The 22,208-nt window shown below is 35.7% G+C and overlaps 1 long non-coding RNA gene and 1 pseudogene across 1 annotated transcript in view; both read right to left on the minus strand.

Annotated features, from left to right (window-relative positions):
* Positions 1–467: 467 nt before the first annotated feature.
* LOC128776978 (heterogeneous nuclear ribonucleoprotein A1-like) lies at positions 468–2,447 on the minus strand (annotated as a pseudogene).
* An 18,260-nt stretch (positions 2,448–20,707) lies between these two features.
* The window catches only part of LOC109276451 (uncharacterized), a 93,894-nt gene continuing 92,393 nt past the window's right edge, over positions 20,708–22,208 (minus strand). Inside the window, exon 9 of the long non-coding RNA XR_002084671.2 lies at positions 20,708–20,835. This is a non-coding gene — a long non-coding RNA (uncharacterized LOC109276451). The remainder of the gene's footprint in view (positions 20,836–22,208) is intronic.

Below are 22,208 nucleotides of genomic sequence, written 5' to 3' on the forward strand. Positions count from 1 at the left end.
GAGAAAGAGAGAGAGAGAGACTCTTAAGCAAGCTCCACACCCATCGAGGAGCCCCCCTGGAGGCTTCATCTCAGGATGGTGAGATCATGACCTAAGCAGAAATGAAGAGTCTGACGCTTAACTGACTGAGCTACTCAGTTGTCCGGAGGAGCAGACATTTTTTTTTTAAGACACGTTTATTCAGACTATTACGTTTAGCAATCAACAACATGGGTGCCAAAAAAATTAATTAATTAATTAAACCCTTTGTTGGAATGCTTTACACTTTCCACAGAATAAAAATTAAAATAACTTGTTACATAGTTAGTCATAAATACAGCCAAGTTCCTTGCCCATACACACAAGTGTTGTCTAAAACATGTCTCCTTGGTAGCAGCTAGTCCCTGCCGCCATTGTGCTTGGCTGAGTTCACAAATCTGTTGTAACCTGTCGCTTCCGTGCCACTTCTCTGACTCTCCTCTCTCTTGCTAAGCTTTGTTTCCTGGCAGTAATTAAGACCTTCTGCCACTGCCACAGCTACTGCTGCTGCTGGAACCACCACAGCCACCTTGGTTTCATGGTCTGGCAAAGTATTGGCCTCCACCACCATAGGGGCCAGAGTTTCTGCCTCCAAAATTTCCTCCTTTCATGGGTCCAAAATGTGAACATGGACTGCTGTAATTGCCAATAACATTATAGCTTCTGCTACCTCCAAAGCTGCTTACTACCAAATCCATTATAGCCATCCTCACTGCCACCATATCTACCAACACTTCAACTGCCGCCAAAGCCACCTTACCCACTGAAGTTTCCTTCATGACCCAAGTTGCCTTCCCGCGAAAACCACCTCCATGACCACCACTGAAGTTTCCAGAACTATTCAACCTCTTTGGCTGAATTAAACCCTAGCCATCTCTTGCTAGAGCTATTCTGACTTTGCAGTTGTGGTCATTCACAGTATGGTATTTTTGAACGACAATCTTATCTACAGAGTCATGCTCATCAAATGTTACCAAAGCAAAGCCTCTCTTTTTGTCACTGCCTCTGTCAGTCATGATTTCAATCACTTTAATTTTCCCATACTGTTCAAAATAATCTCTTAGATGATGTTCTTCAGTGTCTTCTTTAATGCCACCAACAAAAATGTTTTTCACAGTTACTTGAGTACCGGGTCTTTGAGAATCTTCTCTTGAGACAGCCCTCTTTGGCTCTACAACTCTTCCATCCACCTTGTGTGGCCTTGCATTCATGGCTGCATCCACCTCTCCCACAGTGGCATATGTGACAAATCCAAAGAACTCTGGAGCACTTGGTGTTTGGATTTCTCATTACCACACAGTCAGCAAGCATTCCCCATTGCTCGGAATGGCTCCTTAGACTCTTATGGGTTGTTTCAAAGCTCAAACCTTCAGTGAAGAGCTTCCACAGCTGCTTATGCTCTTTGGTAAAGTTTGATTTAGACACGATGGTGGCGGGAAGGCAGACTTAACTATGCTTACTCAACGGTATCCATGTGCAGAAAGCCAAAAGCAGACATTATTAATATTACTGAAGAGCAGGGGGAGACTGCGTGGCTCAGTTGGTTAAGTGTCTGACTTCAGCTCAGGTCATGATCTTGCAGTTCACAGTCCGAGCTCCACATCAGGCTCTGTGCTGACCGCTCCGAGCCTGGAGTCTGCTTCAGATTCTGTGTCTCCTTCTGTCTCTGTACCTCCCCCATTCATGCTCTCTCTCTCTCTCTCTTTCAAAAATAAATAAACTTTAAAAAAATTACAAAAATATTAATGAAGGGAAGTTTACAAATTTTTAAATTTTTAGTTAATTTTTTTTAGGTCATTTTCCTTAAGAAATTTTCCCTACAATGAGATCACAAAGCTATTCTACTATGTTTTCTTCCAGGTGCTTTATACTTCACCTTTTAAATTTTAGGACTACCTCAAATCAATTAATCTAATTAAGCACTCAACTGAATGAACCAATTGGTTAGATTAATTGATTAAGCTCTCTAAATTCATGTTTGTGTGTAGTGTAAATAATGGTCAAAATTTGGGTGTTTCCTCCATATTGCTGTCTAGTTGATCTAGCACGATGTAATGAAAAGACTTTGCTTTTTTCACTGAGTTGCATTGAGAACTTTTAATTCCTTTTCTTCCCTTATTGCCATTGGCTATATTAGCAGTGCAATTCTGAATAGAAGTCATAAGACTGGGCATCTTGTTTTAACCTCAATTTCCGGGTAAAAACATTCAATATTTTACTGTGAGTGTTTGGGTTGGTTTTTTGTTTTTTGGGTTTTTTTTGCTATATTATAATGAGGTATAAATGACATATTGTAAACTGCATATAATACAAGGTACCATGTGGTACCAAAGTACCATGGACATATGTATATAGCTGTGAGGTCCTTAGTAAACATATCCATCACCCTCAAAAGTGTCTATGTAATCCATCCCTTCTATATCTTCCATACTTACTCCTAAGCAACTATAGATCTATTTTCTGTCAGTATTCATAAATTTGCGCTTTCTAGAATTTTATATAACTGGGGCAGTATTGTATATGATCTTTTTTTGTCTGTATACTATCATCAACACAATTATATATAGCTCCATCCACATTGTTGCATGTATCAATAGTTCATTGTTTTATTGATGAATAATATTCCATTATATGGATATACCATAATTTGTTCATCCATTGATCTTTTGATGAATATCCAGGTGCTTCCAATTTCGTTTTTATTATAAATAAAGCTGCTATGAACTTTCATGTATAAGTTTTGGTATGGATGTATGCTTTCTTTTCTCTTAGGTAAATGCCTAGTAGTTGAATGGTTAGGTCAGGTAGGTTTATGCTGAACTTCTTAAGAAACTTATCAGATCCTTATATCATCCCAATTTTATTATTATTTCCAAAAGACTAAAGATTTGAATGTGGAATTATAACTTCAGAGGTTACAGAAGACAACATGGAGACTGTATAATCTTGGAGTGGGGAAATGACTTCTTTAAACAAGATACAGAGAGCCTAAAGCATAAGTTAAAAGTTTGAGCCTTTTCCTTGCATTAAAATGAAAAACAATCTATTAATCAGAACACTAAAAGTTAATCACAAAGTTGAAGAAGATATCTGTGTAGTGTGCACACACACCCACACCCACGCAAATATATATCTACAATAGATTATAATCTATATCATATATAATAAACTATTACAGAAGATATAAAAATAATTCATACACATGGCAAAGCAAAAGATAAACCAACTAATGGTCAAAATATTTTGACAGGCACTTCAAAGAAGAGGATATATGAATGTCTTCCACCAAAAGTGTTAAAAAATATTAACTGGCAAATTGGTATTGAAAAACTACAATAAAATGAAATTTCATCATCAAATTGGCAAAAAATAAAATGTCAAGAATATAAAATTTTGATGAGGATGTAGAGAAACTAAGACTGCTAATGAGAATATAAATTAGAACAATCACTTTGAAAAATAAATTAGTACAGTCTCATAAAGCTGAAGATGAGCATAGACAATATTCCAGGAATCCATCCTAGGAATTTACCCTGGAGAAAACTTCAGCATGTGCACCAGAAGACATACCAAAGAATATTCATGGCAGCATTGTTTGTAAAAACAAATTGAAGCAAAACACAACTCCTCAAAACAAGATGTTACCAATAGGAGAATAATGCATTTAACAGTAGTCCTACAAAGAATGCTACACAGAACTGAAAATAAATGAAATGCATCTATATATATAAAGGTCTCAGAAATATAAAATGTAGTAAAAATGCAAGCCACTTGGCTTACACAGCTAATACCATTTATAAAAATATCAGAAAAATAAAAAATAAATAAGTGATAAAGTATACAAAGCCTTGCATCCTTGTATGTATTTAATATGTAATATGTATATGATATAAAACATATTATACTTTAATATAATATATAAAATGTTTAAGTTGTATGTAGTATAATATATATTATATAATTATTTGATATTATACACAAATTATATAATTTAATATATTAAATATAAATATATATTAAATTTATATATTTTTAATCTATATTTATTTATAGATTTACTTAGTTTATATTTATTTAAATATAGATTAAAAATAGATTAAAAATAAAAATAGATTAAAATGAAGACAATGGAGTAATTTTTTTCAAAATTTCAAGGAAAATTTAAACATAGATTATTATATATGGCTAAATTCCTATGTAAATATGAGAGTGAAGTAAATATTCTCTGAGTGAAAATGCTTTAGAATTTTCATCACAAAAAAAGTCTGTTTTTGAAAATAGCAATCTTGAAGGAAGCGTTTCAACAATAAAGAAAGTTGTCTACATTAGGAATACTAAGCCATGGCTATTAAGCATAACTTAAAAGTAGAGAAATTTGTTACAAAATAAATGAAGTAGAATTATATGTAGAAAAACAAGTAAATTTCAAGTTCTTAACCCTAAGTGAAGCAAATTAGGACTAAGAATGATAATGAATAGAATAATGAATATGCTCACCTAATACCACGTAAAAAGAGTGCATGATCTTCAAGTGTTAATATATATTGTACTAACCATATGTAAGAATGTGCTAAATTCTTTAGTGTGTATGTCTGTTGGCATGAGAAAAATCAAGGAGGAAAAAAGCATCAAGATGGCAGGAGAGTATCACAGGTGTGGAAGACAGAGAAAAGGAAAGAAGTCTTGTGTGCCCATGAAATGAGTTAATCACACTCAATTATGTGTATCTTAAGTTAAAAATAGCCAGTGAAATAATGAATCTATGGAGATGGACAATGAGCAAGTAAAAGAGAAGCAAGATATCACATGGAAAATTAATCAGGCCACATGATGAGAAGCCTTACTTGCCTTAGGGCAAATGGGATTCAGTGGATTTTTTTGAAGGAGAAGTAAGGTGTAGAGTCTCATTTTAATAAAAATCACTCCTTTGTGACATGGAGAAAGTCTTATAAGATATGAGAAAAGAGCTTAGGGCGAAACTCCGGGAACAACAAATTTAAAGGTTAGATGAGACAGAAGAGGCTTTGAGAAACAAAGAGAGGTGAGTGTAAAGGTCTGAGAGTGGGAGGAACAAAGGACAGGATGGGGTTCCCTGGGTTAAGGGTGCTTTCAGGGCAGAGAATGATCAACAATGTGCCTGGTGCCTCAGAAACATAAGGGCTGTTTTTGGACCTTCAGATTTTGTAGTTAGAAGGCTATGGGTGAATTCTTCCCCTGCAGTTTCACTGTTTTGATGTGGAAGCCTTATTTTGTGATTCAGTGTGTTAAAAAGGAAGAAAAGGTCCAAAATAGAGTCACTAGCGCTAAGCCCGCATCACCAAACCAAGGCTCAATACCTAACCTAATTCAGCTTCAGCTTTCCCCGGGAATGTACTCTTAACCTGTCAGTTTGGAATTTTCTGGTCAGCACCAGTGAGGCACTGCCTCATAGGCCCTCCTTATTCCCCAAAGGTAGCTGAGGTAATCTGCTCTTTCCTTATCCCTTCCAGTTTGTATAGCTACTTGGAGTTCCTTCCAGCTTGCTAGATGAGATGCTGCCCAATTCCTGAGTTGTAGAGTAAAGCCTATTAAATTATCCAATTTATTCAGCTGAATTTTATTTTTTAATAGATGGAAGTGGGATTTGAAGAAGTAGCCATGGTAAATAGAATAAATTTAGTTTTATCTGAAAGCAAGAGGCAGAGGGAGGAAGCGATTCAAGGGTAAAGGAAATTGAAGGTAATAACTTGCTGTTTTAAAATAGAATTTCCTACTTATTCCCAGAGTACATTTTTTAAAAGTCTGAAGGATTCATTGTGTTTGCCTTGCTAATGATAAATTTAAGTATTTATCTTTGGATGTAATCTCAACTAGCTGATGAGCTCTTGGAGGCCATGGATTATATTTTATTCATTATTTTAATCCCCATAGCATGTGATTTCTACATGTCTAAAAATCAAGAACTTGAAAAATTTTAACTCATCACCATATAGTATTTCATCTTTAAAATGATTCTCAAGTATTTTATCTTCTCTTTGTTTTCAATGTTTATTTATTTTGAGGGGTAGCAAGTGAGGGAGGGGCAGAGAGAGAGAGAGAGAGAGAGAGAGAGAATCCCAAGTAGGCTCCATGCTGTCATGGGGCTTGATCTCATGAACTGTGAAATCATGACCTGAGCTGAAATCAAGAGTCCCCAAAGTAATAATTTCCAGGTGATAATTTCCAAAGAAAATTAAAATTTATATTTATTCATAAACACTTTTACCAAGGATGTTCAGCACACCTTTGTGTGTAATAACAGTAAAAGAAAAAAAAAATGGAAACAACACAACACAAAATGTATATTAACACAAGATTAGGTCAATGCATTCTGGTATATTTATACAAAGGCACAGTATCCAGCAATAACTGAGCCACCCAGGTGTCCCTCAAGTATTTTACCTTGAGTAGCAAATCTTGTTGGTAGTAAAGTGTGGCCTACCCCAAGTACATCTTTCCAATGAGAGGCAGCACAGTATAGAGCAGTGGTTTCCAAAGTGTGGTCCCCTCCTGGGAACCTGTTAGAAATGCAAACTCATGGGGCCCTATCTAGACACAGTGAGTAGAAACTCTGGGGCCTGGGCCCAGCAGCCTGTTTTCTTTCAACCCCTGGAGTTGATTCTAACTCGCCCTACCATTTGAAGACCACCCATGAAAAGCAACAGCAACAGCAACAAAAAATCCTTGGATTTAACCAAACCTGTTTGTCACATACAACCACATGCAGTCAGTGTGTTATTAAGAACTCTAGAATGGAGTTTCCTTAAGCAAGGGGTGAGGGGGGTGGGGGCACCTTGAAGAGTCATGATGAGAAGCCAGTGACACAGTGGGTGGAAGCATTTATTCTACTCTCTGCTACAATGTCGATATTCAATGTGTATTTTCCTTAAATGTGTATTTAAGATACAATGTATTGCTATTATGCAATTATGTTGTCCTAGAGAAATTTAGAAATAACATGGTTAAAAGTTGGGGCGGGGGGGAGTATGGGAATTGATGTAAGCTGAGCATTTATTTTCATCTGGCAATTGTCCTGGGTTTTTTCCTAGTGTCATCTACGTTTGAAACAAGGTCTGTTTCACTTCAAAGTCTATTTTATTTTTAGCATCAGTCCAGGTACCTTTGTGCCAAGAATGAGTTCATTAATTCCAAAAACAAACAAAACAAAAAGATTTCTATAAGGAATTCCAGATTTTCACTTCAAAACGTCAAATTCTTTATTTTTAAACAGGGGTGCATTTAGGGATGGGGCAGAAATATGCTATAGCAAATGCTCTAATAGCAACTTTCTAAATAAGGAAGATATATCTCATATTTGGGGAAAATAAAGGCACTGATGCTTGTTTGCCCTGTAAATGCGTTTTATTATCTGGAGAGGAATCGAAAGATAAAGGGATCAATCACAGGGAAAGGCATGCATTTTTCAGAGCTTTGTCTCTTTCTATTGTTCAGCTTTAGCAAGAGTATTAAAACAGCTCCCTATAAACAGCACTTATTCATACCGTTCACACTTTCATATAGCTTTCTCCCATCCTCTATCTTTAAATGCAAGGTCAGCTCTGCACTGTTATGAAGACAACTGTTTTGGAATCACACCTCCCCCTCTCTTTCATGCCTCAGATATAACTCTGAGCCCTGTTCTTGAATTGACATACATTTAAAAACAATTCAGTCATGGACTGATCAGCTGATCTAGTGACACAGACCACAGCTTGCTCTTGCCATTGTTTCTTTGTTGCTGGTGGGCTTTTGTTTGAATCCTGCAGCATCAGCCCTGACTGCAATAATTGATTGACTGAGCTATGCCACGGGGCACAACATAACAAAGGAAGAAAAATATGAACAGTTAGCGAAAGAAGCCCTGGGAAAAGACATAAATAAAGGTAGTGTGCCCAAATACTGAGTGTTTGTAGAATCCTCACCGAGGCAAGGAAACCAGGTGACGGTATCTTTATTTTAATGTTTGGGAGGTGAATTCAAGGAGAGACATTGTGTTCCAAGAGGCCTGGTAAGCCTTCAGATGATCATTTCCTAAGCTAATGGGACAAACACACCCACATATAGATAAATTCTGAACCTCAATGGCCTTTACAGTTTGTACTTCTTAGATAATATGGTAAGGAATATTTTAGAAAAGTCTATGGTAGACAATAGCCATCAAGTCAATAAATACAGACTGGCTACATCTCTGGTAACATTAGCATATAAATCCATTTGCGTGAACCATTCAGAACTCAGCATTTAGCCTTTTCCATGAATTTGAATAAGACTTACTAAAATCCTTTAAACTTTCAGTGAGGTTTGTGTGTACCTGAGGAAATCACAGCCTTTTAAAAATCTCAGGATGGGAAAGCACCTTAAAGGTCAGATTACCCCGTTACCTTGTAATGAGTTGTTTGGGAAAACGCAGTGTTATCAAGTTATGTCTATGGTAAACTCACACACAGTTGCTAATTGGGCAGAAGCTTAGCATCTGAGGCACTTTAATTGATGACAATTCATAGAGCAAGTTTCAGACAAAATTATTTAAACAGTGAAAAAGATCATTTTGAGCTCTCTGCCTTTTGCAAGAGGACACAGAGTTATTATTGTATTGAATGAGGAGATTTCTTTAAAATGTTCTTGTTTATACCTAAGTGGGCTGGTTTCTGAAGATTTTTCTTCAGAAAAATGAAGACTAACCCATACGTCAAAGAACTCAAAGGGAAGTTAGAAAGTATTTTTGAATGTAATGAAATTGAAAACACAACATATCAAAATTTATGTGATACAGGTAAAGTAGAAATTAGAGGGAAAATTATTTTTTTTATTTATTTAAAAAAATTTTTAATGTTTATTTATTTTTCAGAGAGAAACACAGATTGTGAGCAAGGGAGGGGCAGAGAGAGAGGGAGACACAGAATCGGAGGCAGGCTCCAGGCTGTGAAGTGTGCACCAAGCCCATCCCAGGGCCAAACTCAAGAACCGCCAGATCGTGACCTGAGCCAAAGTCTGATGCTTAAACAAACAAGCCACCCAGGCACCCCTATTTTTTTAATTTTTTAAAAAATATGTATTTATTTTGAGAGAGAGATTGATAGAGCATGAGTGGAGGAACGGCAGAGAGAGAGGGAGAGAACAAGTGCCAAGCTGGCACTGCACTGTCAGAGCAGAGCCTGACTCAGGGCTCAAACCCATGTATCATGAGATCATGACCTGAACCAAAATGAAGAGTCAGACACTTAACTGACTGGGCCATTCAGATGCCGCTAGAGGGAAATTTATAACACTAAACACCTAACAGAATAAAAGAAGTCTCCAATCATTGACCTAGGCATCTAATTTAAAAGCAAGAAAAAAAAAAGAGTAAACAAAACCAAAATACTCAATACAATTAAATTGAAGATCAGAGTGAAAATCAGTGAAACTGAAAACAAAACCTACACAAAAAATAGAGAAACTTAATGAAATCAAAACTTGGTTCTTTAAAATAAAATCAATAATATTGATAACTGTCTGGCCAGACTGATCAAGAAAAAACAGAGAAAGTGTATGAATCATCAATGTTAATAATGAAAGATGGGGTGCCTGGGTGGCTCAGTTGGTTAGGCATGGACCTTGGCTCAGGTCTCACAGTTTGTGAGTTCGAGCCCTGCATTGGGCGCACTGCTGTCAGTACAGAGCCTGCTTCGGGTCCTCTGTCCCCCTCTCTCTTTGACCTTCCCCTGCTTCTGCTCCCTCTCTCAAAAATAAATAAATCATTAAAAAATAAGAATGAAACAAGTGATTTTACTACATATTCTAATATTACAAAGCATAATATAGAAATCTTTAAAAACATTCAAATACCTATATTTTTTTTTTTATAAAATGGACAAGTTTCTTGCAGGAGACAAATTACCAAAGTCCATCCAAGAATAAATCAGTAATCTGAATAGCACTATACCTATGAGATACACTGAATTTATAGCTTAAAATTTTTAACAAACAAACAAAAAAAATAACAAAACCTCTTGGCTGAAGTAGTGTCTCACTACAATGTCTCCCAAATAGTACCAATTTTAGCCAAACGTCCCCCCCAGAATTGAAGAGGAAGCAATCTAACTCAATTCATTATGTGCAAACTGCATTACTTTCATACCAAAACGAGATGGAGATATTCCAAGAAAAAATGTATATATCAAAATTCCTCATGTATATAAATGCAAAAAAAGGCGAAAACTTCAGACAATAAAATTCAACAATGTATAAAGCTGAAGAAAAAATCCCTTTCATGATAAAAAAAATGTTTTAGCAAACTAAGAAGAAAAGTTTCTCAATCTTATAAAGGATGTCGAAAAATCCTACAGCTAATGTCATCCTTAATGAGGAAACATTAATTGTTTTCCTCCTAAGATTAGTGTGTTTGCTGTCTCCACTTGTAAAAATTGTACTGGGGCTTCTAGTCGGTACGATAAAGCAATTAACATAAATAAGTGTCATTCAGATTGGAAATAAAGAAGTAAACTTGTCTTTATGTACTTCAAAAGTGATCATTTATATAGAAAATCATATGGAATCTACAAAAGTACTAAGTAGGAAGTGACTTTAGGAAGGATGCAGTACAAAAGACTGATGGAGTTGTGACAGATAGCGAATCAGTAATTGGTTGTGCATGGCCGAGCAAGAAGCGATGGGAGAGAGAAACTCTGAGGGATGTGAGGCAACTTTGGAGGTGAGGACATGTTTATTGTTTTGACTACATTGATGTTTTCAGAGGCATACATGTATGTGCAAACTAGTCAGATTGTTCAGTCCAAATATGTCCAGACTAAATTCAGAGGTTGCCACCATACTTAGATGGAGAGTTCTATGGCATCTATGGCATTAATGGCATTAAGCCATTCAAGTATTTAGAATATTAGCTATCCCAAGGTCAGTCTTCAAATTCTAGATGTTATTTTTGATCAGCTTGGTTCCTTTATGTGTTCATAGCAATTTTTAAATATTTATAATAAATATTTTAAAGGATTTTTCATCTCCTCTTAATCCAACTTTATCCACTTGGTTGATAGTAGTCTTAACCATCTGTCTCAAAATTAGTATTGTAATATACTAAATGTACCTAAGTAATCTGGAGAATGTATCTTTTATATTATCTATTGTTAATAAATTATTTTGATTGCTAAAAGTTTCCTTTGAGATTCTATTCACCTTATTGCCTTTCTACTTATAGAAGTTTCAAATTTCAAACGAGTTTTGGTATAAATTTAGAACCTTAGACTCTCTCAAGATAGTAGATAATTATATGGCTGAAGTTTAGTTTTTTTAATGGAGATATACTATATTCACAGTACAGTGAGAGAAGAGAAATTGATCCAGAAAACTTTACCAAACCTAGTTCAAAATATTGTTTCATCATTTTTATTCCCTATTTGTCTTAATATTTTTCATTATGTGGTGTTGGAAGAGATCATCTGTAAATAATGCAAATATTTATTTATAATATATAACCAATCAGGAAGCAAGAGAATAAATATCTACAGCTTTAGTCACTACTTGAAAATTAAATGTTATATTGGTAAGATGATTATCTATAGGAAAGTTTGATAAGCGTCTTACTAAATGAAGAAATAAATATATTTTGCCTCTCTGCCTATTTTTCTTTCTCTCTCTCTCTGTGTATACATGCATATACCTACATATACACACATGTACTCATATATATATGTATAAAAAGAATGTACAAACCAGATATATAAAAACTGGATATATTTAGCTATATACAAACTATAAATATATACAGACATATTAATGCACATTTTACATATGCATGTAATATGTTACACTGCATTTGTGTACAAATTCTGATACATCAGTGCATATATACATGTACACATCCATATGTACAAATATGTATATGTACATGCCATAATTGGTGTATGATGTAATAATAAAACAGTTTTAATTTACTGTCTACCGGCACGTAAACTGTCCTTGATTATTTTTTAACTACATAAGAAACTATATAGTTAGAACTGGTTGACAGGATAAAGGAGGTAAATATGAATTGATACATGTGGACTTGGTCAATGCAAATTTTGCAAGCTGTACATAAATTTTGTAAACCTGATGATTCTTGAAAACCGTTTCCAAGGCTGTTTATGTCTCATGTGGAAATCTAAATGGGATCTTACAGGAACTGGATTAAAGAATTTAGCTCTTGTCAAATATTGCTGGTCTCTGCTTTTTAATTTTTCTCCCCCTCATGCCTTTAATACATGCTTAGCCATACTAGGCCAAAAGTAGAACTCTCTAGCTGATATTTTTTTCTTCCTATTGTGCAAAGGAATTCTTCTTTAATGCTTACATGGTTATTTGAGTCTTGCTGTAGAATGCTGTGTACCGCAGTTTTGCTTTGAAATGAGTGATCTTTTTTTTGTTTCAAGGTAAACAATTTTCTGCACTACTTTTGTTGCTCATTGTTAGAAGTCATCCTATTGCTTAGTTGTAAAAGGAGATTTAAAAAAGAAATCACTGCGAACAACTAGCTGTTTGATCATCAACGCTTCCTTTTTTTTTTTCTTCCTCCTTTTGTATTGGTCTTAGCTCCTGTCTGTCCTCTATGACACGTCAGTGTATGACTAGCTGGTACCACTCACAGTGGACGCAACTTAATCTTTGTGAGAAAAGCACCCTGTTTCTCAGAAGTCACACAAACATCTTAGGACGAATGGTCGATTGAATTGTTTTTGCCAGCAGTTGTACATATCTGACCGCATGCTTTCTTTGTGCAGGATTTGGAATTTTTTCCCCCTTTCAATTTAGAGGGTATAATCAGGCTTGATTTCTCCCTGTGTGAACACGCTTTGTTCTTTGGGTATTTTCTACAGAAAGAGTCAATTTCAGTCCCGAGTTTATCTTTTAGTAGGAAAACCTCGTTATCGTTCAGGATTTTACAAGCAGAGATAATACTCTTGCTTTCCACTTCCAACTGGAGCTTTGTCTTCTGGACACTGAATAAAATGATTGTATTTCATAGATGGCATTTCACCTTATTATTGACGTCATTTCTTCCATTAGAGTCTGTATACGTATTAAAACTGGGGGAAGGATTTGGTAAGAGACTGGTATAAGCCAACTGAAAAGGCATGTAGTCCCCTGCTGAGAGCCTTGTCTAACACACTTCCTGTAACTTGAGAGAAAACTGGCAATTGTTGTTCTTTCGGAGCAAGTTTAAAGTAATCATTGATTAAGGATATTTCAATGACAGCGGGTGTTCTCCAAATACAAGGCAGGGATAGGATTAGAGGCATACAAAATATTTCATCTGTTGAGACAATGAAAGTTTAAAGCGGGGACAAATATATAAGGACTTTTCATTATTATGGTTGAACTAAGTGTATGTTGGGAGGGCACCTGGGTGGCTTTGTCGGTTAAGTGTCCGACTTTGGCTCAGGTCATGTTCTTGTGGTCTATGAGTTCAAGCCCCACATCGGACTCAGTACTGACACCTCAGAGCCTGAAGCCTACTTTGGATTCTGTGTCTCCTTCTCTCTCTGCCCCTCCCCCACTTGTGCTCTGTCTCTCTCCCCAAAATAAATAAACATTTAAAAAAATTTAAAAAAAGAAATAAATGCATTTTTAAAGATTATTTATTTTGAGAGAGAGAGAGAGAGGAGAGAGAGAGAGAGAGAGAGAGTGGGGGAGGAGGCAGAGAGAATCTGAAGCAGGTTCCACACTGTAACTGCAGAGCCTGACATGGGGCTCAAACTCATGAACTATGAGACCATGACCTGAGCTGAAATCAAGAGGTGGTCGTTTAACTGACTGAGCCACCCAGGTGCCCCCCAAATAAGTGTATTTTAGTCAAGCTATATGAATGGATAACATGGAAAAGAATATCCTTCTCTGATTAAGTATTAAACCCTTATATGTATTTATAACTATTTTGAATATGTTTTTATAGGACTCATAAGTTAGATTTATGTACTTGTGCTTAGAGATTGTTCAGTAAAATATAATGGTATTTATTTTTTACTAAAAAATTTAATTAAGGGATAGTTGACAATGTTACATCAGTTTCAAGTGCATAACATGGGGATTTGACAAGTCTACCTGTTATGCTATGCTCAGCACAAGTATTGCTCCCATCTCTCAGCATACGGCACTATTACGATACTGTATTTTAAAAAATATATATGCTAAAGCCTGAGAATGGAAGGCCCGATGCTGACTTATTTAAAAACCCAAAATTAAAAAAAACATACATGAAAAAAAAATTGGAAATGGAGAGAATTTCAAATAGTTTTATGATATTTGGATTACTTTAACAAATGAACATAAACTTAACACAAAAATAAGAAAATAATACATTATTATGAAAAATGCCCGAGTTTTCTTGTGAGTTGGTTCCACTAGAAAGATTTAAAATGGCACCCCATGATAAAATTTTGGAATAGAGACTATTGAAAAGGGATGACGGAGGAAACCGCAAAGGTTTGATTTGCAATTGGCATGCTTTTAAAAGGATTAAAACATTCATAATCAGAATATTTGTTACAAATGTGTGCAAAGATATCACTCCATCTCTGTACTTAATGTTCAATTTGAGTAATGTTCTCTGTTTATGTGCTTTATCAGAAAATAACTATACCATTTTCATCACTAAACATCCATATTTAAATACACATTTGTTTCAATGCTACCATCATAGTTTTTTGCCAAAGATTATTTACATGACAACAAAAGAAAAATTCTCACTGTAGCCAAAGCATTTTCATTTTCTTTGCCATGTGCAGATGTCTATAATATTCCTTTAGATAAATGCTTTCTGTCAAAATGGTAATTTTGTGTTCTCTTAGTGAAAACTGCTTTGAAAAAAAATGAATTTAATTTTACTTCTTTGAACATGCGAGCAGGTTATTTCTGCATTTCTCCCACTTGGTATTCCCCACCAGTCCTTTCTGATGTCTTAACTGTGTTTTTGCACAATTTCTTTTTTTAGACATACTTCCTTATAAATCTGTTACCCATGACTCTCCATTACTGGGTTAAGTATTTGTTTTAATCTTCTACACTAATGGAGCGCCAACCATTTTTAGTAAGTTGTTAGTAATGTGTTTTAACAAATTATAAGAATGCTATACATTTTTGTTAGCTATAGCAAACAATTATCTATAATTTATTAATTTTATTAATATCATTCATGTAGCTAAATTTATAAGAAGCCCCCATGAGATAGTAATATCATTTTTTCATTTGCAGTACTCTTAGACAAATTACATTTTCTGTCTGTAATACTAGCAGATGAAACAGAATTGAAAAAAAAACAGAATTGATATCTAGCTTGCAATAATACATGAAATAAAATGGAGGAAATTAGAAGAAGTTTTGAACCACAGTAAGAGAAGAATCATATATCTTTGGGGTTCTGTCACTTTCTTTTTGGTAACTGAAAGTTCAGAGAGATATAAAGCTAGGAGGGATATTTAAAAATACGAGACAGTGATTCTCTTCTCTCTCATTAAGTATAAATAATACATAATCAGTTACACATTTGCATGGATGGGGATAATTGAAAGTATGTGTAGTAAAGAATTTCTGACTGTAACCAAATTAACAAAATCTATTAGTAGGCCCTATGATATGAATTTAGCTTATTACAGAGTAAACTGTTTTTCTTTCTTTCTTTCTTTCTTTCTTTCTTTCTTTCTTTCTTTCTTTCTTTCTGTCTTTCCTTCTTTCTTTTTTTAATGTTTATTTTTGAGAGAGAGATAGAGAGATAATGAGCAGGGGAGTGGGGGAGAAAGAGGAAGACACAGAATCCGAAGCAGGCTCCAGGCTCTGAGCTGTCAGCACAGAGCCTGAGGTGGGGCTCGAACTCACCAACTGTGAGATCGTGACCTGAGGCAAAGTGGGATGTTTAACCAACTGAGCCACCCAGGTGCCCCCAGAGTAAACTGTTTCTGATAACACTCATTAGGTCGAGAGTTTTTAGACAACATATGAAACTATGTTTTCATTAATCCTGACTTAATAAATACATTTTACCTAACGTTCAGTCTTCATTTTGGAAAAATTACCATGTTCATTATCATTTATAATTCAGATCCCTTGTTAAACTTTTTATTTTGAGGTAACTAGATTTACATCCACTTTCAGGAAATAAGACAGAGAGATTTCACATATCCTTTACCCAGTTGCCCTGGATGGTAATATCTTGCAAAACTTTAGCATAATATTACAACCAATTCTGACATTGATACAGTCAGGATACACATGCCCATCACTATGGTGATCCTTGTTGTTGTCCTTTTATAGCCACAACTACCTCCTAGACTCAACTCCTGGCAATTACTAATCTGTTCTCTACTTCTATTAATGTGTTATATCCAAAATGCTAAATAAATGGAATTTTACAAGGTGACATACATTCTGGCTTTTTTTTTTTCACTCAGCATAATTTTTTGGAGATGTATCTAGGTTGTTGCATTAACATAAGTTTTCATTTTTCTGGGATAAATGCCCAGGAGTGTAATCCCTGGCTCATATGATAGCTGCATGTTTAATTTTTAAGCAAACTGCCAAACTGGTTTTTAGAGTGACTGTACCATTTTCCATCACCGCAAGTAATGTATGAGTGATACACATCCTCTGCACTCTCAACAGCATTTGGTGTTGTCACTGGTGTTTATTTTAACCATTCTGATAGGTGTGTGGTCATAGCTCAGTGTGATTCAATTTGCATTTCTCTAATGGCTAACGATGTCAAACATCTTTTCGTGTATTTCTTTGCCATCTGCATACCTTCTTCAGTGAAACATCTCTTTTCATGTCCTTTGTCCTTTATCTACCTGGATTATTATTATTTTTTTAATGTGGTGTTTTGAAAATACTTTATTCTAGATTCTAGTCCTATGTTGGATATGTGGTTTGCAGATATTTTCTCTGGCTCTGTAGCTTGTCTTGTTATCCTCTTGAGAGCGTCTTTTGTGGAACAAAAGGTTTTAGTTTTGATGAAGTGCAATTTATCAAATTTTCCTTTAAAGGATCATACTTTGAGGGTCAAATCTGAGAATTCTTTGCCTTCACCTAGATCTCAGTGGTTTTCCCCTACAACCCCTCGGAAAGTTTTATAGCTTTATGAGTTAAATTTTGAATTAGTTTTGTAAGAGGTAAAGTTTTTTGTGTGTGATTTATTTATTTATTTATTTATTTATTTATTTATTTTTGTCTAAAGAAGCCCAAATGTCTCAATACCATTTGTTGAAAAGGCTTCCCTTCCTCCATTGAATTAATTTTGCATTTTTATTAAAAATAAATTGGGCATATTTTTGCATCTTAATTCTGAGTTGTCTATTCTGTTCTACTGATCTGTGTCTATTTCTCACCAATACTACACAGTTTTGAATACAGTAGCTATATGATAAGTTTTGAAATTAGGTATATTTCTCCCTTTATTATTCTTTTTCAAAACTGTTCCAGCCATCCTAGTTCATTTACCTTTCCACATATATTTTAGAATAATCTTATTTATATCTTCCAAAAATATTGCTTGGATTTTGGTAAGAATTTTGTGAAATGTATATAGCAATTCATGGAGAATTGGCATCTTTACTGTGTTGAGTTAAGCTTCTGACTCTTGACTTGGGCTCAGGTCATGATCTCACAGTTTGTGGGTTTGAGCCCCACATCTGGCTCTGTGCTGGCAGTTCAAAGACTGGTTGGGATTCTCCCTCTCTGCCTATCTCTGACTTATGCTCTGTCTCTCTCTCAAAATAAATAAATAAACTTCAAAACAAAACAAAACCTAGTGTATCTTTCCACTTACTTAGGCCACCTTTCATTTACTTCAACAACATTTTATAGTTTTTTTAAATATTTTAAATGTTTGTTTATTTTTGAGAGAGAGACAGAGAGAGAGAGCACCAGTGCGGAGGGGCAGAGAGAGAGGGAGACAAAATCTGAAGCAACTTCCAGGCTCTGAGCTGTCAGCACAGAGCCCAACGTTGGCTCAAACTTACGAGCTGTGAGATCATGATGGAGCCGAAGTCGGATGTTTAACTGAATGAGCCACCCAGGAGCCCCTATAGTTTTTCGCATAAAATTCCTGTATGTGTTTTGTTAGATTTACATTTATTTCTGGTTTTTTTTGGAGATTATAAATGGCATTGTATTTTAATTTTGGTGTTCTTATATTCATTGCTAACATATAGATAATATAGTAGATTTCTATATTGATTTTGTATCCTGTGACATTGCTGAACATGATGCCTAGGGATATTAAATTCTAGGGATATGTTTCATTAGATTTCTTCAAATTTCCTGCACATACAATCATGTCATATGCAAATATGAATAATTTTTAAAATTCATATGTCTTTTGTTTAGTTTTATTGCATTTGCAAAATCTTCCATTACTACGTTGCATAAGATTAGTGAAAGTAGACATTTCATTAGTGAAAGTAGTATTCCTTTGCTTAGGGGGAAAGCATTCAGTGTTGCTTCTTTAAACATTTGGTAGCATTCTCCGGTGAAACCATCCAGAGAAAAGTCTGCAGACTTTTTTTCTGGAGTTTTTAATTTATGAATTCGATTTCTCAATTAAAAAAAATTAACATTTATTTATTATTGAGAGACAGAGACAGAGCATGAGCATGGGATGGGCAGAGAGAGGGGGAGACACAGAATCCGAAGCGGCTCCAGGCTCCGAGCTCTCAACACAGAGCCAGATGCGGGGCCTGAACTCAAACAGCGAGATCATGACCTGAGCCGAAGTCGGATGCTTCATTGACTGAGCCACTCAGGCGCCCCAATTTCTCAATTTTTAAAATGTTTTTATTTTTATTTTTGAGAGAGAGAGAGAGAGAGAGAGAGAGAGAGAGAGTGCAAACAGGGAGGGGGAGGAGGGGGGAGCTGAGAGGGAGACACAGAATCCAAAGGAGGCTCCAGGCTCTGAGCTGTTGGCATAGACACTGATGCGGGGCTGAATGCCCAGACCATGAGATCATGACCTGAGCTGAAGTCAGATGCTCAACCGACTGAGCCACCCAGGCGCCCCTATGAATTCAATTTCTATACTAGCTGTGGATCTATTCAAATCATCTATTTTCTGTAGGGTGAGTTTTGGTGTGCTTTCAAGGAAATGACCCATTTCATCCACGTTGTCCAATTTATACATGTAGAATTGTTCACAGTATTGCCTCATTTCCCTTTTGAGGTTGGCAGAGACTATTGTGATATGCCTTGTTTCCTGATGTTAGTAGTTGTTTGTTACCTTCCTCTGAGATCTTTTTGATTTTTGGTATGACAAGTGATTTTTTTATTAAAACCTAGATATTTTCGGTAATGTATAATTAGCCTCTTCATTTTATTTAAACTTTTTATTTGGTATTCTCTGTATTCTTGCAGAGAAGGCCAGGAAGAGAGTGCCACCTTACTACATCCAGGTTGGGTACAATGCCAAGTTCCCCATTGATAACTGTTGACACTAGGGATGGGAAGGTTCTCCCTCCTGGTACTGGAGGGAGGCAAGAGTTCTGGCTTCCCACAGGGCTACTGCTGCATTATCCAGGTTCACAGGTATGGAGTCCCCTATTACTGCTCCCCACATGACCTCCATTGACACCGTTAGGGGTGCAGCCTCATTACCACTGACCAGTGGTGAATGTTCTGACTCTCCACTGACTCTTAGAAAACATCACATACAAGGAAATGAAACAATCATGGGATACAAACCACCTATCAAAAAGAATCATGGAATTCAATGACCTATCAAAAAGAAAGCAGTAAGATGACAACACTGTTTTCAAAATAAAATCATAATGGAGGATTCAAGTGCACACTACACAAAGCTCATCAGATTTGAAGATAAATTAAGGAAATTTAGAGCAGAGACGAAATGGATATAAATTAAACAAACAAACAAATAAAAACAGATCCGAGGGGCACAGTGAGAGATGGCTATGCATTAAATATGATTTCCAGGGGGAGCTGGAGGGCTGAAGGTGTAGTCGGAGTATATGGGAAAGAAGCAATAATCAATAAATAATGGTAATCAAAAATTTAAAGTTTAAAGAGTTTAACGAAAACTTGAAATTTTGGACTTTAAAATTCTATTTCACAAAGAACAAAAGGAAAATAATTTTAAGAATCCATAAAAGTTATGAATTTTAAAATTCACAAAGTATACATTAAGAGAAGTAAAATGTAAGAACATGTAAAAAAAGAAGGGAATTATAATCTACTACTTATAGACAATATACTTTTCTACTTAGAAACTCAGAGAATTAGTTCCAAAAATACTTCAATTGGTAAGCAAGTTAAAAGGCCAATCTCAAAATCCATAGAACATTATGTATTATTCATATAATAATAACAAAGATAAAAATCATGTGGTTCTTACTGAGTCCAGAATTTTTGAACTACTTTATAAGGACTGTCATACAGCAACATTATGAGTTAGTTATTATTATTATTATTATTATTCTCACTTTATAGCTGAAAAATTGAGGCATAGAGAAAGAAAATAACCTCTTCATAGTCACACAGCTGGTAAATGGTACATAAATAGTATATAAAATTTCTTTCCCTATAAACAAGATTAAAATCCACTAGGATTTTGACTCATAGTAACATGAAAATATATTTTATTGGGAAGATGGTATTAATCACAGAAACTGAGAATAGAGAAGAGGAATAGGAACTTGCCGGGACATGTGGGTCTTGGCCCCAAGAGACGGTCTTCAGATGCCTCCAGTTTTGCCCCATGAGTCTTTCTTCACAGCATCTGTGAGGAAAAGTCCATTGGTCCAGCTTGGCCCTGTGCCTGCTGCTGGGCTGGTGGTTGGGAGAGGAAGTAGGATAGAAGTCAGTTGATTAAAAGCTATGCTACAAACATGCAGAGTTAGATGAGCAGAGTTCTGCAAGGAGAAAGGGTGTAAGAAGACAAAAAGTATGTATACATTTGAGACCTGTTTTTTGGGGGGAGATGGCTAGTTGGGTTAGGCACCAGCAGGAGTGTATATCCGTTACGACAATAATGAAGGGATTGATTTCCTGCTGAAACCTGAACATAATATCTGCTTTAAAGATTACATGAGGGCACATTGAAGAGTCTTATGTTTGTAACTTTCTATCTAGGATTCATTTTAAGTGGCTTTTACTCTTTCTATCTTGAATCAAATCAAACAGATGACCCTGAATAGAAGTATACTCCAGAGAATTTGAGGGATCCAAATATTGTTTTTCACTCAGTCAAACAAGGGAATTTTGAAAGTACACTTCTTACAGTACCATCAGTCATGGCGCAGAAGTTTAAAAGTCATGGAAAGAACTGAATGCATAATTAAATTATTGTCAGATTACTGTCATCTGTTTTAATAGTGTTGGGATGCCTTTTGTTGGAGCTACTTTGATATTTATAGTGCCTTTAAAAAAGACCTTGAATTTAAAGATAAACTTCTGAAATAAATGGTTTTTTGTGTAAACTAGGATTTCTCAATCTTGGCACTATTGATATTTTGCGATAGATAATTCTTTGCTATGTCTGTGGAGTCTGTCTTGTGCATTATAGGAATATACCAGAATTTCTAGCCTCTACTCATTAAATGCCAGGAGTACTGTTCCAGCTGAGATAATCACAGATGCTTCCAGACATTGTCAAATGTGTCCTTGGGAGCAAATAGTCCCTGGTTGAGAACTACTATTATAGGCAAAAAGAGAGAGAGAGAGAGAGAGAGAGAGGGGGAGAGAGAGAGAGAGAGAGAATTCTGGGAGCAACTGTTTGGCTCAGTTGGTAGAGCATGGCACTCTTCATCTCCGGGTTATAGGTTCAAGCCCCATGCTGGGGGTAGAGATTACATAAAAATAAATCTTAAAATAAAAAAGAAAGGGAGGCACCTGGGTGGCTCAGTCGGTTAAGTGTCTGACTTTGGCTCAGGTCATGATGTCTCAGTTCATGGGTTTGAGCCCCACATCGGGCTCTGTGCTGACAGCTCAGAGCCTGGAGCCTGCGTCAGATTCTGTGTCTCCTTCTCTCTCTCTCTCTCTCTCCCTCCCTGGATCACTGTCTGTCTGTCTGTCTCTCTCTCTCAAAAATAAATAAATGTTAAAAAAATTATAAAAAAAAAGGAAAGGAAGAAATTCTGGACAATGCAATTAACAGAAGACCTTAACTATATATGGTAGAATATTGCCAGAGAAGGCTGAAA

This window comes from Panthera pardus, unplaced genomic scaffold, assembly GCF_024362965.1.
Source record: "Panthera pardus isolate Hobbes unplaced genomic scaffold, ASM2436296v1 HiC_scaffold_15, whole genome shotgun sequence".
Taxonomy (NCBI): Eukaryota; Metazoa; Chordata; class Mammalia; order Carnivora; family Felidae; genus Panthera; species Panthera pardus.